This window comes from Syngnathus scovelli, unplaced genomic scaffold, assembly GCF_024217435.2.
Source record: "Syngnathus scovelli strain Florida unplaced genomic scaffold, RoL_Ssco_1.2 HiC_scaffold_29, whole genome shotgun sequence".
In the NCBI taxonomy this organism is placed as follows: Eukaryota; Metazoa; Chordata; class Actinopteri; order Syngnathiformes; family Syngnathidae; genus Syngnathus; species Syngnathus scovelli.
The window spans coordinates 1,171,558-1,187,123 of NW_026061381.1; the positions used below are offsets into that span (position 1 = coordinate 1,171,558).

Below are 15,566 nucleotides of genomic sequence, written 5' to 3' on the forward strand. Positions count from 1 at the left end.
ACTGTGCAATAACATCCCGCTTGCCACACCTTTTTTGTCTACACTGTTTGTACTATGTGTCCTCTCTGCATCCATTGCAGCCTGGTCATCCTAGAAGAGGGACCCTCCCATCTGTGGTCTCTTCTCAAGGTTTCTCATTTCCCTTAGCTGGAGTTTTGAGTTTTTCCTTGCCCTCTTGGGAGTTTAAGATCAGGGGGTGTTTGAGAATATCTTTCGTTCTTCACATGTCCCGAGTGTTGTTGTTAGTCACCAAATGTTGAACAGAGGCTGTGATTTACCGAAGTCAAATTCCTTGTTTGGCACGCTCAAACATGGCGAATAAAAAAACTCTTGAATCTTGAATCTTGAATCTTGTTTTGAAAAATATGTTTTTTTGTTGGCCTGAAAAGCGAGGCAGTGTGGCATTTGGGAGGAACGTCGAACTCGGCGTCTGCTTCCAGCCACAGACGCCAAATTTCGACGATTATTTCGACTGGTCAACGTTTTTAAATTATTGCGTTGATTAAAAACTTTATTTAACTCTACTCTTAACTTTGCCGTTTCAGATATGCGGGTATTACACCGCGGAAATGACGTCAATAGGCTGAACTCTGGCCAAAATTCAAATCTGTGGGCGCAAAGGCCTTGAGCGAGACAACGGATACAAACACGACGATTATCAACAGAAATATCTTTATTTTCTGCTTGCAAGTGGACCGTCTAGAGCGTACACGGTAAGTACAACTCATTGTGTTTAAAAAGATTTATGTTTGTGTAGTTTGCGTTGCGTTGTATCTGTGAATGTTGGTTGAGGCTAAATGTTAATGTTTAATTTCCTTCCTTTAGGTTCCACGGTGTTTGTTGGCTGTATGTTTTCCACTGCAAGAAGAGGCTCGTATCATTGACCAGCAGGAGCTACAATGGTGAGTACCCCTTTCGTCGTCCATTTATGTTAAACACTTCCTGTTTCATGTCTAACAGTACTCGATTTAACAAATAACCATAAATAAATACAGTGTGGGCAGTCAAGTTAACATATGTGATTATCCTGCCTAATATGTTTATCACAAATATGTCACTAATATGTTTATTTGTTTATCACAACACCTTTGGACCTTCAGCAATCGATTATTTCCCTTCATCTACATAGAGACAAAACGATGGTGTCTTAAACATCTCATTCATTTCACCAAATAACTTCACGCAGGTGGATAACGGCCGTCTCGGTCACGCTATGTTGCGTGATGCAGTTTTGAAGAACCAAATGCATTTATTCAATGAATAAGTCAAGCTAGATCTATGTTTATGATGTTGTACGTTACGGTACCGATTGAAGTTGAGTCCGAAGCCAGTGGAAAACAGCGCTGCGTTTGTGCTCTCCAGGTACAAATGTTGTGATCTCTGACTGACGACCGGGCGAGACTCGAGTAAGAGATGTCCAAACGAGCTCCGGCAGGGCGGGTCAAGGCGGAGCGAACGGACGCCTTTCAGGCCGCCAATGACGAGCTGAGAGCCAAACTGATGGACGTCCAGTTAGAACTTCAGCAGGAGAAGAACAAGGTGAAAACCTCAACAGACAGACACTGCCTTCCTCCCTGCCTGCTTCCCTGCCTGCCTCCCTGCCTGCCTCCCTGCCTGCCTGCCTCCCTGCTTGCCTCCCTCCCGCCCTCCCTCCCTCCCAGTTTCCCCGATGTAGATTTGACATGCGTGTGCCATGACTGTGTCAGCCTACGTCAACAAATGCACCGAGGACGTCAGCACCACTAAGAATATCATCACCCGGGGCAACCAACGACCCTGGATGACTGAGGAGGTACGTCAAACGCTACGAGCGCGGAACTCTGCCTTCAAGTCTGGCGACAAGGAGACACTGAGGACAGCGAGAGCCAACTTGAACCGTGCCATCAGGGTAGCGAAGCGAGACCACAGTCGAAAAATTCAGGATCGTTTCCACGACGCCAACAACACCAGGAGTATGTGGCAAGGCATACGGGCGATTACAGACTATTCTATTTCACAAGAAGAAAACGTCCGGTTGCTCGCTTCGCTTTTGTCACAGCAATGGTGTTCTAGTCGATTCAAGATAAAAATTGGCCGGTTGCTCTCTTTGTTTTTGTCACAATTCTGGCAAATGAGTTTGCCCGCCTGCCTGAGCGCTCCCCGTTTGTACATCCAGATGGATGAGATCAAGCTGAAAGACAGAGCGGTTAGTGTTTTGGATAAATCCCTGGGGCCGGCCACGTCCACCGCCTTCAGCTGCAGACTCAGGCTGCCGAGCAGCAGATCGCTGCCCTGAGGGATTCCCAAAGGGCGGGCCTAAACTACCCTGGAAGTGGGGTCAACGGCGCTACTAGCAATCCTCTTCATAGCGTAAGCCACCTCATCACACACTTGCAGTACGCATGACTTAGTTCGTTGCTGGAGGAAGGTAGCACAAAAACAGTTTTGAACTTTGAACGAGTGGTTGTGTGTGTGTGTTGCGGGGCGTTTTCAGTCTCAGGAGGATCGGGACACGCGAAGGTTTCATCTGAAAATCGCTGAGCTCAGCGCAGTCATCAGGAAACTGGAGGATCGAAACGCCCTGCTTTCTGAAGAGCGCAATGAACTGGTAATTTATTGACGGCACGCTTGAAGGTTTGCGCTACGTTTGATGCGCGCCATCCAGCGAGGCACCCATTGCGCTTGCTTATTAGTTGAGCGGCGCGGCGAGTCGGTTGCCTGGTAGATGTCTTTTATTGGGAGCCAAAGCCACGATTCCGTTCAAACCGATGCAAAAGGAATGGATACGTTCTGGCCCGCGTGTTGTGCGTCTTTCGCATCCCGCACTTCATGCTTGCAGCTTAAGCGACTGAGAGAAACAGAAAGCCAGTTTCTGCCACTCCTGTACAAAAACAAACGCCTGAGCAGGAAGAATGAAGAACTCTCACTGGTGCTGTGTCGCCTTGAAAACAAAGTGCGCTTTGTCACCCAGGAGAACGAGGAGATGGCAAGCTTGGTAAGTCGACGCGGACAACGGCGGCGTGCCAACAGAGTCCACTGCATTTGTGTTCCACAGAGAAGGCCTAGTTCGCTCAATGACCTGGAGCGCGGTTGCGGCCAGCAGGACGGTGAAATGGAGTTCCTTCAAGTTGTGGAGCAGCGGCACATCATCGACGACTTGTCCAAGGTCTTCAGGCAGGTGACTCGGTGCACGTACGGCAGCGCCGCGCTCGCTCGCTGTCGCCAGGAAACCTTTTCCGTCCAAAGCTTGGCCGGCGGCCGCCATCCAAAAGATTGGCCCCTTAAATTCCGACCTTTCAAGCAGGAGCATTGTGCGCACGCGTTTGAACACGCTTTAGACTTGTTTTGCCGTTTTCAGCAGCTCAAAGCTCCCGTTTTGTCAGCGCCTTTGCCACTCGCTGTGCGCTGAAAACGACGGACTCGCCCGGCTGCTCAGCCCGTCAACCATGAGCCGCGAGCGCGACGTCATTGTCCGTAGGCAGCTAGTGGCAAAATGCACCCTGTTAGAGTTGCGCTCGCTCCAACTTATTTTGCAAGAACCACACGGGAGACAAGTAAGTTCTTTTGGACACCTGCAGGTGGAGAGTCCATCCGTTGTACGAATGAAGTCTGACTCTCGGCTCCTGCACGAGCATTTTTATTAAGAGAAACAGGGTGGGTGTAAGAGTGGATTGAATAGAGAAAGCCCTTGACCTCTAGTCAAAACATAGCAAGGGATGTTTTACGACTTTGTGTAGGAAGGGATAAGCGATAGGGATAAATAAGGGATAAATAATATTATTTATTACAGGTTGCAGTCAAAGTCAAAGCAACATAATCATACGATAAAGATAATCTGGAAAACCCTGACACACCCTGTAGTTGTCACTTTTGGAAAAGACGAGCGTCCCTCCAATCATCGCCGGTGACGGGTTTTTCAGGCTCTGGAGACAGGAGCTCATGTCAGAAATGTCATCGTGAGTCGCGTTTGTTTCTGCGCCGGAGCCGTTCGTTCCCTTTGCATCCAAAGAATCTCAAAGGCGGATTATTTGTGTCGACAGGAGAGAGATTTGCTGCTACAATACCGACGTCGAGAATCTCTGAGGAGGAACAAAGCGTGAGGTCCTGCAAGGTGAGTCTGTTTGTTTGCGGCTGCTTGGTGTTGCGCAAGATGAAATGGCCTTTTTCTCGCTATCGTTCCTCTCGTCGATTCATCGTGAGGTGTCGCTTCAGTTTGTTCAGAGAGATGTTTGCTTCCACGCCCGCAGGTCATCGAAACATTTTACGGCTACGACGAAGACGTGTTGGTGGACTCGGACGGATCGTCCTTGTCTTTTCACACCGACAGAACCCCCGACACGGAACCCGAAGAGGTAGCCCGCCATTTCTGCCAGCGTATTGGCGCCAAACATTCCTCTTCAGCCTGGAATCGGACTCGTCTTTGCGTCGCGGGTGTTTTGTCGCCGGTCTGACTGATTCTGGTACTAGTGCTGTGTTGCATTGGTGTGTGCATGAGGAGGCGGAGCTTCGCTACCGCCAGCTGACGCAAGAATATCAAGCGCTGCAACGAGCCTACGCTCTGCTAGCCCAGACCAGCGGAGGGGACTACGACGCCGAGAAGGAGATCAAGGTGGCGCCCCTTCCCGCAACCCCCGGCCGGGTCGCAGCCTCCCCGTTCTCACCCAGCCTCGGGTGTTCTCTGGTCTGAAAGGAGGAGGAGGAGCCTCCCTCCTCCTCCTTTCAGACCAGAGAAAAGCTGATGGTAGTGTCAAACGCACCTCTTTCAATAATCACTCTTCCCTTAAATATCTACGAAAGTTATTTAATTCTCTAACATGTTCGGAGTTACTTTTTACGCGGCCCGTCAAAAGGGGAAACGGGCCTGCGCCCTTCAAATAATTAAATTACTTTCAGTTCTACACCAAACCGATAATCCGATTCAAACACTTCCGTTAATTTATTCAGACGAAGCAAACTTTCAAACGGATTGAAATTCACTCGTGTCTCAAATAACTACGAAAGTTATTCAATTCTCTAAAATTGTCTGATGTTACTTTTATTTATTACGGTCCTATGTTATACCATAATAACCCCCCGCACATTAATCAAATTGTCAAATCAACCCCGAACCATCGATTGTACATTCAGTACAAATCAGCGCACAACAAAGTAGATGAATATACACAACACATTTATTGAAGAAACATGAAATAGAATTACAAATCTTAATCACTCCAGAAACCGAACAATTTCACCCACTGATACCCGTGTTAATAAAATCATTCAATCCCAGAACAATTCGATTGCAAAACACAGTTCATGAAAGAGGGAATCAATTTTTAGCCAAAGAAATCAAGAAGTAAAAATCACATTTGTGCTTCTCCAAACAATTTATGTCACGCCACTATTCTCATAGTGACGGGTCCCTTGATCGAATTGACTAACAATATTGCTTTAAGCTGTTACAGAATACATTTTTAGCCAAGCAAAGAAATCAAAAAGTAAAAATCACATTTGTGCGTCCATGCGTGACTCACAATCCGACACCGTGTTCCTGTTTTATTTCTATTTTAACTTGCTTAGCTTATTTTGGCCCCTTTTTTGGTCTCATGTTTTGGTCTGGCGCCATCTTTTGGACAAATTTGGAATTTCAGCTCTGCCAATTTATTCCTGTGAACAATCCATATTTTACCATTTGCACCATCTCTTCCCCCCCATGTTACATGACAGTAGAAATGGGTCACTATCAAAGCAGAGTAGCAGATCTGGAGTCAGCGCTGAAGCAACAAGGACAGGTAAGCTTATCAATGAGCACACCTTTTTCTCAGACAAAATAGCTACATTCTTCAGTCACTCATTCGTCTGGCATTACTGGACCAACCCCCTATGAACGTGGCTGGGAAAATGTGGAGAAAAGCAAATGTCATTTTCCAGTCAACCAAAGAATTTGTGGATGAAAATGACACAACATTCCAAAGCTGTCCACGCGTTTGTCTCTTCTAGAATGTCAAGTGGGTGGAGGAGAAGCAGCTGCTGCGTCAGAGCAATCAGCAGTTGGCCGAAAAGGTGACGGAAAGAAAGGCGCTGGGCGGAGTCGCTTGGCGTCACACCCGTCCGGAAGCCCCGCAGATGAGGTCTGACTGTCTTTTCAGGTCAGGCGGATGGAGGCGGAAGAAGCGCGTCTGAAAGAGCACATCCAGGATATCCGAGACCAAAACGAACTGCTTGAGTTCCGCATCCTGGAGCTGGAGGTGGGAAGACTCGCACAAGCGTGTTGAGGCCAGAGATGTGACGGACGGACGGACGGACGGACGGACGGACGGATGCATGCCTCTGCCTTTCAGGAGAGGGAGTGGCGCTCCTCCGTCTTGAAGTTTCTGCAAGTCCGTTTCCCAGACGGCCTCAGCCCTTTGCAGATCTACTGCGAGGCCGACGGCGTGAGCGTACGTAAGGCGTCCCTCGCAACCCTAACCTTAACCTGAGGTCCCAGAACACCTTACATTGCTCCTTGCGCCTTTCCCCAGGACATCGTCATCAGTGATCTGATGAAGAAGCTGGACATCCTGGGCGATAACGCCGTAAGTGTATGTCGAACTCCTTATGTTCGCACTCCACGAGACTCGGCGGCTCAAATGTGACTTTTGGAAGGCTTTGCGCTGAAAGAACCTTGTTGACGCTGTGCCTTTGGGCTCTTGCAGAATCTCACCAACGAGGAGCAGGTGGTCGTGATTCACGCCAGGACCCTTCCCACCCTAGCCGAGAAGGTAACGCGCACGTCCACGCACGCTCTCGCATTCTGCTTATGTGACAGCAGCCTTTCCTCAGTGGTTAGAATACATCAAAGTGACCAAGTCAGCACTTCAACAGAAGATGTTGGACATTGAAAGTGAGAAGGTAGACAGACACGCGACATCAGCCAAGGGGAACTCGGGGCAATGTGCCCCAACAATTCTGACCTTGAGCTGTGCTAGGATATGTTCTGCAACCAGAAGGGCTACCTGGATGAAGAGTTGGACTTCAGGAAGCGTTCCATGGACCAGGCTCATAAGGTAAGCCGCCCTCAAATCTCCCGCCGGACTACTGATGGACGAGGATTGCGGCCCAGAGGATCATGGAGCTGGAGGCCATGTTGTACGAGGCGCTACCGCAGCGGGACTGCCCCGCCACGGACGGCGAAAAAGCCAGCCACGCTGGCGTGAATGACGTGCTGACGGCGGATCAGAGACAAGAGCTTAGGAGCGCCGTGGACCAATGGAAGCGAGCCCTGATGTGGGAGTTGAGGGAGCGCGACGCTTGCATCCTCCAAGAGAGAATGGATCTGCTGCACAGCGCGCAACAGGTAAGGGCCCAAAGCCAGCCCGGCACTTACTTGCACGCTTACTGGCTTTTGAAGGCTACTTTCCATTTGTCCGTCCTAGAGGAACAAAGAGCTGAAAGAATTCATCGAAGCTCACAAGAGACAAATCAAACAATTGGAGGAGAAGTTTCTGTTTCTCTTTCTAGTCTTCTCCTTGGCCTTCATTCTGTGGCCCTAACACCAGCTGGTGAGTGAGCTCCAGCGGCACCGCACTCGACACCTCCGATACACTGCCAGCCGGTCTCAGACGTTGGCAGACGCTCCGATGCCGACGTATACCCCCCGCCACGGTGACAGAGGCACCGCGTCACACCGGCGCTCATCCAATCAGAAGGCAGGAAAGGCAAATTCACATGCAGGGCACTCTTGAACCAGAAGAGAGCGCCACAAAAAACGGTTGTTGCCCCAAACGCGCACTAAAAAGGGTCAGAATAACAAGAGTCCCACCGGCCAGCCGGGGCCACCCGTCCATCCATTTCTTCAGGGGGGGAAAAAATTGGAGTCACCGGTGAGTACATTTTGCATTTAGCTCTGCTTTTCTGCTTCTGTCTTCAAGTGTGTGGCATCCTGCGACCAAAGATTCAGCCAACCCCAAAGCGGTTGACCTCAACGTCCCACCACCATTCCTACCAGAGCAGGTGACGTGATGCTTTGGACATCCTTCCGTCTCAGATGCCCAAAAGTACTCTTTGCCACATCTGCGGCAATACGGTGTCTTTTCAAAGGTGCAAATAAATCCAGCGTGGGCGGAACACGCACGTCTTCGGTTTTTCCCGCTTTGTTTGTGTGACAGCTGTTGTGAAAATTTTACACAAATAAAGTTGTATAGTACAGGTTTGGCCAAGCCGCAACTCCCGAACCGCATGCGGCTCTTTTATGTTCATATCAACATTTGTGTGTGTGTGTGTAGGTGTGTGTGTGTGTGTGGGGGGGGGGGGTTGTGCGTGTTGGCTTCACTTGAGTTCAATTTAGTATTTTCGTCAAAAGCGCATGTGGTGAAATTCCACAAAGTAGGATGGGCAAACACATTCCAGTAAACTATTAGTGTCAATTGGGCTCTCGAAATGGCAGGGAAAAGATGCACAGCAAAACGAAAATATGTAGATGAACACAGGACGTTTTTATCAGAGTGGGAAAGTTTCTATTTTTTGTTGAACGTGATGGCAAACCATTCTGCCTGATACGTCAGACCTCAGCGCATTTCAAAGATTCAAATCTTCAGCGCCATGCACTTCAGCTCACTCCATGCTAACATTGATCAGGCGTCGAACCCGCAACATCATGCTTAAGAGGTGGACATGCTAACCAGTGCGCCATTATGTCAACGCATAACAACTGTAAGAACTTCCGCCGGAATTCAAATCCGCGGGGAGAGTTAACTTGTTTAAAAGGGAGTGGGCAGAAGAATTATTTAATTTATTTAAATCTATTTGGAGTGTGCGCCATTATGTCAATGCATAACAACTGTAAGTCTACTAAACAAAACAGCGGTTGCTATATGACGTCTGCCACGTCGTGGTCACGTGACGCGGACGTGACGTCGACGCCTACTTTACATCCCACCGATCACAGGACCCCTCGGCTGCATAACCGCGCCCCCTTCCCAACCAATCGGATTTGCTATACGCGAAAACGACGCCAATGGGCGGGCTCTTCCGCCAGAATTTAAATCCGTGGGCGTGGCTCGCAACAGGAAGTAGGAAAATGGCGATGTTGACAAAGACACAGCGGATGGTAACATACGACTAACGAGAGAAATATTTTTATTTTCTGCTTGCAACTGGACCGTCCAGAGCGTACACGGTAAGTACAACTCATCGTTTTTAAAAAGAAGTACTTTTGTTGCCCTGAAAAGCGAGTGAGTGTGGCGTTTGGGGGGAACGTCGAATTTCGACGATTCTTTCTGGTCAACGGTTGTAAATGATAGCGTTGATTAAAAAAGAAAACTTGATGTAACTCTACTTTTAACTGCCGTTTCAGATAAGCGGGTATTACGTCGCAGTCATGTGCCGCGGATATGACGTAATTGGCTGAACTTCCACCAAAATTCAAATCTGTTGGCGCGATGGCCGTGAGCCACTGAGCAACGACGAATATCAACAGAAATATCTTTATTTTCTGCTTGCAACTGGACCGTCTACAGCGTACACGGTAAGTAACACTCATTGTGTTTAAAGAGATTTACGTTTGTAATAGCAACGTGTAGCTGAGGCGCTAGCAGAAGTGTAGCCGCGTTGCGTTGTACGTGTTGTTAGAGATTTGCTCACTCCAACTTATTTTGCAAGAACCAAACAGAAGACAAGCAAGTTCTTTTAGACACCTGCAGGTGGAGAGTCCATTCGTCGCTGTCTGAACAGCGATTATCGAATGAAGTCTGAAAGGTCTCCTTCCTGCAAGGGCATATTTATTAGGAGGAACAGAGTGGGGGTATGAGTGGGCTGAATAGAAAGCCCTTGTCCTCTAGTCTAAACATCTCAGGGGATGTTTTACGATCTTGTGATAAGGAGGACAAGGTAAGGTATTTATTACCTGTTGCATTCCAACATAATCCTATGATAAAGATAACCTGGAAAACCCTAACATCTCCCTCCTGTTTTATCATATGATTATGCTACCCCAAACAACAAAGACAAGTAAGAAAAAAACACATATATATGTATAATAAAGAAAGAAGAATAGGAAAAATAAAAACAACAAACAATGATAGCAACACTTTCCAGTGAAGATGAGGCATTACCTTAATACCCCAGATCAAACTTATTGTGTAAGCGAAAAACCTGCTGGCCAGATGTTATTAGCAGGAAAATTCTTACACGGTCCCTTTGCCTTAAGGCGACCAGAATGCTATCAATAAAAACAAAAAGAAAAACAAAGAAACAGTACATCAGCGTATCCATTACTTGCGAAGCATATTTGATGGTCAAATCAACAAGTTTCCGTAATACATGCTCAACAGAACAGCATCTACGCAATCCACGTCTCATTATCATTATCACATCTGTCACGTCTAAGAAGTTGTATATGTGCTCGCATTTTCGTCAGCTGCTGATGTTCTAGTCTGTAGGTGAGGTCTGTCACACACACTGGCGCACACACTCGTGTCCAGTTGGCAGGCAGCATCGGACAACTCTCGTGACCACAAAACCATGATCCGTACTGAACAGGCACGTGCACTCATAGGATGCAGGTGAGGCAGTGCCTCTGAACTTCTGAATGAAGTAGGTCCCGTCCGATGGTGCAGCCATGTTGGTAGTAGAGCCCTTACACCTTGAAAACGGCTCTCTCATCCTGGCACACAGCGGTGATGTCCAAAGCTCCCATCCAGTTTCCTCCTGGAGAGCAGTCATCGTTAATGCATTTGTGGATCCTGCAACCTTGGGTGTAACATGTGTAGTCAGCAAGACTTGGAATGGTCCCTCCCGTCGTGGCTGGCCCAGTTCCTTCCTTTAATGACCTCGATGTAGACCCAGTCTCCTGGATTGATGGGGTTGTCGACCTGTGAGGAGGAAAGATCAAGCGGCAGTAAATTTGTCTTTGACACAGTTTGAGCGTCCTGATCATATAATCTGCCAAGGACTGCTCTTCATCTGTTGTTTGCAACTCTCGTAGTCAATTGTAGTGCCCATTTAACTGGCAAAAAGGAATGTTTGCGGGAAGAGTTTGAACACTTCCTAATGATTCCCTTTAACCAAAAACTGTTTATGACAGGGGCGTTCCCATTTATTGCCTCCTGGTTTAAAAGAGATTGTCTTACCCATGCCTTCTTTCTCCTCACACGCTCGCATCCACACAGGGTGTGAGCACACACACACACACACGCACACGCACCCACGCAGACAAAGAGATTCTAATCCATCTCTCATGTAGCTTCTCTTGATAGAATCTCCTATCGGTAACTGTATAGCAGACGTTTTAGCATATAATCCCATACTCTGCTCTCTCACTTCTACTTTTCCATGTCGGTGCAGTCGTAGGTGGCCCCTATTGCAGTCATTGTCTTGTTAACTGTTGCCTTGTGACTCCTATGCATGATTGTGTGAATGTCAAAAATTGAACGTACCTAACTTTCTGACCATCCAACCTCCACTGTGGTGCAAAAAACTTACTATTGTATTGAGTAGGTACATTGAGCAACCTAGCTTCCTCCTGACTGCCAAATGTCCTGTTCTAAAATTTATAGAACTCGACCTCTACGTCTTAAGCTTGATGAGCCAAAATATAAGATCTTGCTCTTGTTTCCTACCGTTTTAGCCTATTTGTTTTATCCAAATCCGTTCAATCTCTGATCATAATCTGTAGCCCTACGTATTTTTCAAATTTTTATTTATTTATTTATCAAATCTCCTCAGTTCTGTCAAACTCAGTGCACAATGAACCTCCCTTCCACTTTGAACCAAGCTTCACCAAATTTGGGAACGCCGTAGCAAGGAGTGCGATTTGGTTGTCAGACACTCCAAGTCCATATCTTTTTGCCGCACTTCACCCTATCAAGTTGGTGTTCTTTTGTTGTTGCTTCAGAGCGACCCCATCCATCACTCTTGAATGAGTCCATTGTTCAAATGAGTCAATTTTCATCATTGTGAGTTCCTCCGCTTTTCACTGTCTTTTCCGTCCCCGAGGATGTTGTATTTCCTCCGGAGTGTACTTGTCCTCCTCCAAGCACAACAGCAGTCTTTTCTTGTCCTTCGCCAAAGGTCAAAGGTGCTTCAGAGCCAGGCACCATTTTGTGGTTGTTCACGGCTGCAGGCGAAGTCTTGGATTGGGTTTCAGGGGCCCTGACACTGAGAATGACAGGCTGGTTTGAACACTTGTAAGACTATTTCCAAATGTAGCTGCTTCCATCAATTTGCTGGTAACATTTATTTACCAAACTTCAAATTCTCCTAATAACAGCGGTCTCGTTTTTATATCGTAAATCCTGCAACTCATCCTATTTTTGAGCTACATTTTATCTATAGTTCCAATTTAATCGGACAGTATGTTGTCTTCAGTATCATTATTGAAAATCAACTCATCGAGGTCTGCTTTCCACATCAAGCCCTGATCTGTATGTCTTGACCTCTCACATGTTATTGTCATGCTTGCTCAAAAATGTGACTTAGAGTATGGTGCTGTGAATTCTCAATCTCCCCAATGAAATTGGATCCCACCTCGTAGTTCTTATCTTTCCCATGTTCCTGTTAGCCTGCAATTGTCCAAATCAAAAATGTTTTCTTTTAACTGTCTTTCTTTTGAACCTCTAAATCTCTCGTGTTGCTAAACTATCTACACCAGAACAAAAAATTTACCACAACACCAAATGTATTCGAAAATTCATTGTCATAAAGTGTTGTATTATTACTATCTTCCACTATCTGTCCTAGTCCTACTCACTCCCCCCCTTCTGAGGCTTGGCAACGCCCATGCCTCACACCTTGACAAACTTTTTGGGAGAATGCGTTCTTTACTACATACGATTCCATCATCATTTAATTTGACTTTCTTTCCAAAACGCTTCTCAATTTCTCAGTTCACACATCTTCTACATGTGTTACTGGTTCTCCAGTTTTTTTTCTAGTTAATTATCAATCCAAAAGCTACGTGTTTCTTTCTAACATTCAACCTGCTCAAAATCACTCTTTCATCAAAGTCGCTCTACTAATTTTCTATAGTAGTCGCCAACAACTTCAACCATTCAACCTGTAATTTCTTTTCATTCAGGCTATCATTCATCAATGTTCATTTGCATCTCACACGCAGTCTCCAAAAAGGAGTCTTTCTATCACATTGGTCCCAATTCATCCAAGCTCACCACACAACATTCATATATCATTTCCAACTTAGGTTTCCTGGTAGAGCAATCCACCAATTCAAAAAAGACTTAACTAAAACAACCAACTGGCAAATTAATCTGATTTTTTCCTTTGTTTTTAAATTTGAAGAACTCAATCTCTCAGATTTAGCTTGCATTTAGAATTTTGTATAATCTTATAACACAATCAATCAATTATTCCTATTAAATGTAGCATTGCAAAATCTTAAATTCACAATTTAGCTTCTTCCGATTCCTGAAAGCATGTTCCGTTGTTTTGTTAACTCCGAATTTCTCATGAGGGCTTGACACTAACATGCACTAGTGTGGATTAGTTTCTGCTCGCAAACAGATTTCTCTCTTTTTCCTCTCATTTTTATCTTTCAAAATCATTTCTGTTCTGCGGTGCAAATTGGATAGACCACAGTCTAGCAAAATTTTTTTATACTAAAACTTTAGCCAATGTTCATCATTTTAACATATACGCACACACATGCACAGCTCTCGCATGCAAAAGGTAGTTCCCAGCAACAATGATTCGTCACAGGCTGGCCATTTCCTGTGGTCGATCATGAGCTGGTCCCTCCCATGCACACGAGGACAGCACATTCTAATTTTATTTATTTATCTTCTAGAAGCAAGTTGCATTCCTTTACCACTTGATTTGCATATTTTAACTTCAGTGTAACACAATTTGAGCTCTAGTCATTTGTAATTTGGGCATACAAACAGCATTGTCATACTTCTTGGATGGACAGGATTTCTAATAATCTAAAAAAAAATTCTAATAATCTGACAATGACATGTTTTGCTGTCATATGGGCATCTATTCTTTCTTTCTCTGTATGAGCATAAGCGGTCAAAGAGGAGGAAGCTTGTCATGCTAAAAATTTGGCTTTTTCTCTGCTCCTTCCTCCACCCTTTGATTGATATTGTTTTGCAAAACGACACTCTCGTGCGAAGTGTCCTCGTCTCCCACAGTTCCAACAGTTGTCAGAATCTCGTGGGGGTTTTGAATTATATGGCGGCCTGCGACCTTGTTGGTATCTAACTCTTCCTCTGCCCCTTTGGGAACTTTGGAAGAAGATCGTTGTATCTTCATTTAGATCATTATCATCATCTAGATGAAATACATCAGAACTTTTGCCTTTCTCAATCCCTTTATCAGCGTCTCCGGGCCACTGCATGTTTTTTGTAAACCAAGCAGTGTCCGCTTCCACCAAGTGTTTCCTCACCCAACTGCCCATTTCAGGGCGGAAATTAGTGAGGAGCGCATTTTTAAGCTGTTGTTGATAAGCACTCTCAGCTGTATCATTGAATGGGATGCCACTATGCACCCTGAATTCTTTGTCAAATTTCCTTGTACTCCATACATTTTCTTCCACTTCAGCATGCATTGCATACAATTAAGAAATCTACTTGCCATGAACTTCTCGTTTTAAAGAAGAGCAGAGCAAGAGATTTACCGTTCTTATTTCCCATCTTAATTTTAGTCGCTTAAGGTTTTACAATTTTTTTTCAATTTTTTTTTTTTCTTTGAGGATCCTCAATGCAGGTTTAAATTGACCTTTCAACAAATTACTAGCCTGTTTTATTGCCATGGATCAACGCTAGAACTGCTTTTTAGTCAATTTATCCTACCAGTCACACACTCAATCACACTAACTCCAGCGCTTTTTTAGGCCTCATGGCTCGGACAAACCAAAGCCGTATCTCATAGCTCGGATAAACCAAAGCCGAATCTCATAGCTCGGACAAACCAAAGCCGAATCTCATAGCTCGGACAAACCAAAGCCGAATCTCATAGCTCGGACAAACCAAAGCCGAATCTCATAGCTCGGACAAACCAAAGCCGAATCTCATAGCCCGGACAAACCAAAGCCGTATATTTAGCGCTTTAACTTACTTGTCCCCTGGTTCGTTGCACCGCCGGATCCCGTCAATCCACCTCTGTCAGACGAAGGCAGACCTAAGATGCTGGCCCAGCGAAGAATTCTCTTCCCAGGACTTTCTTTTCCAGGTCCTCCTAATGGACGCTGGCTTGTCGACAATGCAGCACGTCCTCCTTCGCCGGTCAGATGGTGGGTATGAGGATCCCGGGTTTCGGCACCAAAATGTTAGAGATTTGCTCACTCCAACTTATTTTGCAAGAACCAAACAGAAGACAAGCAAGTTCTTTTAGACACCTGCAGGTGGAGAGTCCATTCGTCGCTGTCTGAACAGCGATTATCGAATGAAGTCTGAAAGGTCTCCTTCCTGCAAGGGCATATTTATTAGGAGGAACAGAGTGGGGGTATGAGTGGGCTGAATAGAAAGCCCTTGTCCTCTAGTCTAAACATCTCAGGGGATGTTTTACGATCTTGTGATAAGGAGGACAAGGTAAGGTATTTATTACCTGTTGCATTCCAACATAATCCTATGATAAAGATAACCTGGAAAACCCTAACACGTGTGAATATT

General features: G+C 45.9%; 2 long non-coding RNA genes across 2 annotated transcripts; one reads left to right on the forward strand and one right to left on the reverse strand.

Annotated features, from left to right (window-relative positions):
• The first annotated feature begins 3,619 nt into the window (after positions 1–3,619).
• Positions 3,620–4,645, forward strand: LOC137839966 (uncharacterized). The gene is made up of 3 exons (XR_011086353.1): positions 3,620–3,935; positions 4,020–4,090; positions 4,227–4,645. It is a non-coding gene; the product is annotated as an uncharacterized lncRNA (long non-coding RNA).
• Positions 4,646–9,622: 4,977 nt separating this feature from the next.
• Positions 9,623–13,284, reverse strand: LOC137839980 (uncharacterized). Its single transcript, XR_011086371.1, has 2 exons — positions 12,995–13,284; positions 9,623–12,917 (listed from the first exon to the last, which is right to left on the reverse strand). It is a non-coding gene; the product is annotated as an uncharacterized lncRNA (long non-coding RNA).
• Between the last annotated feature and the right edge of the window lie 2,282 nt (positions 13,285–15,566).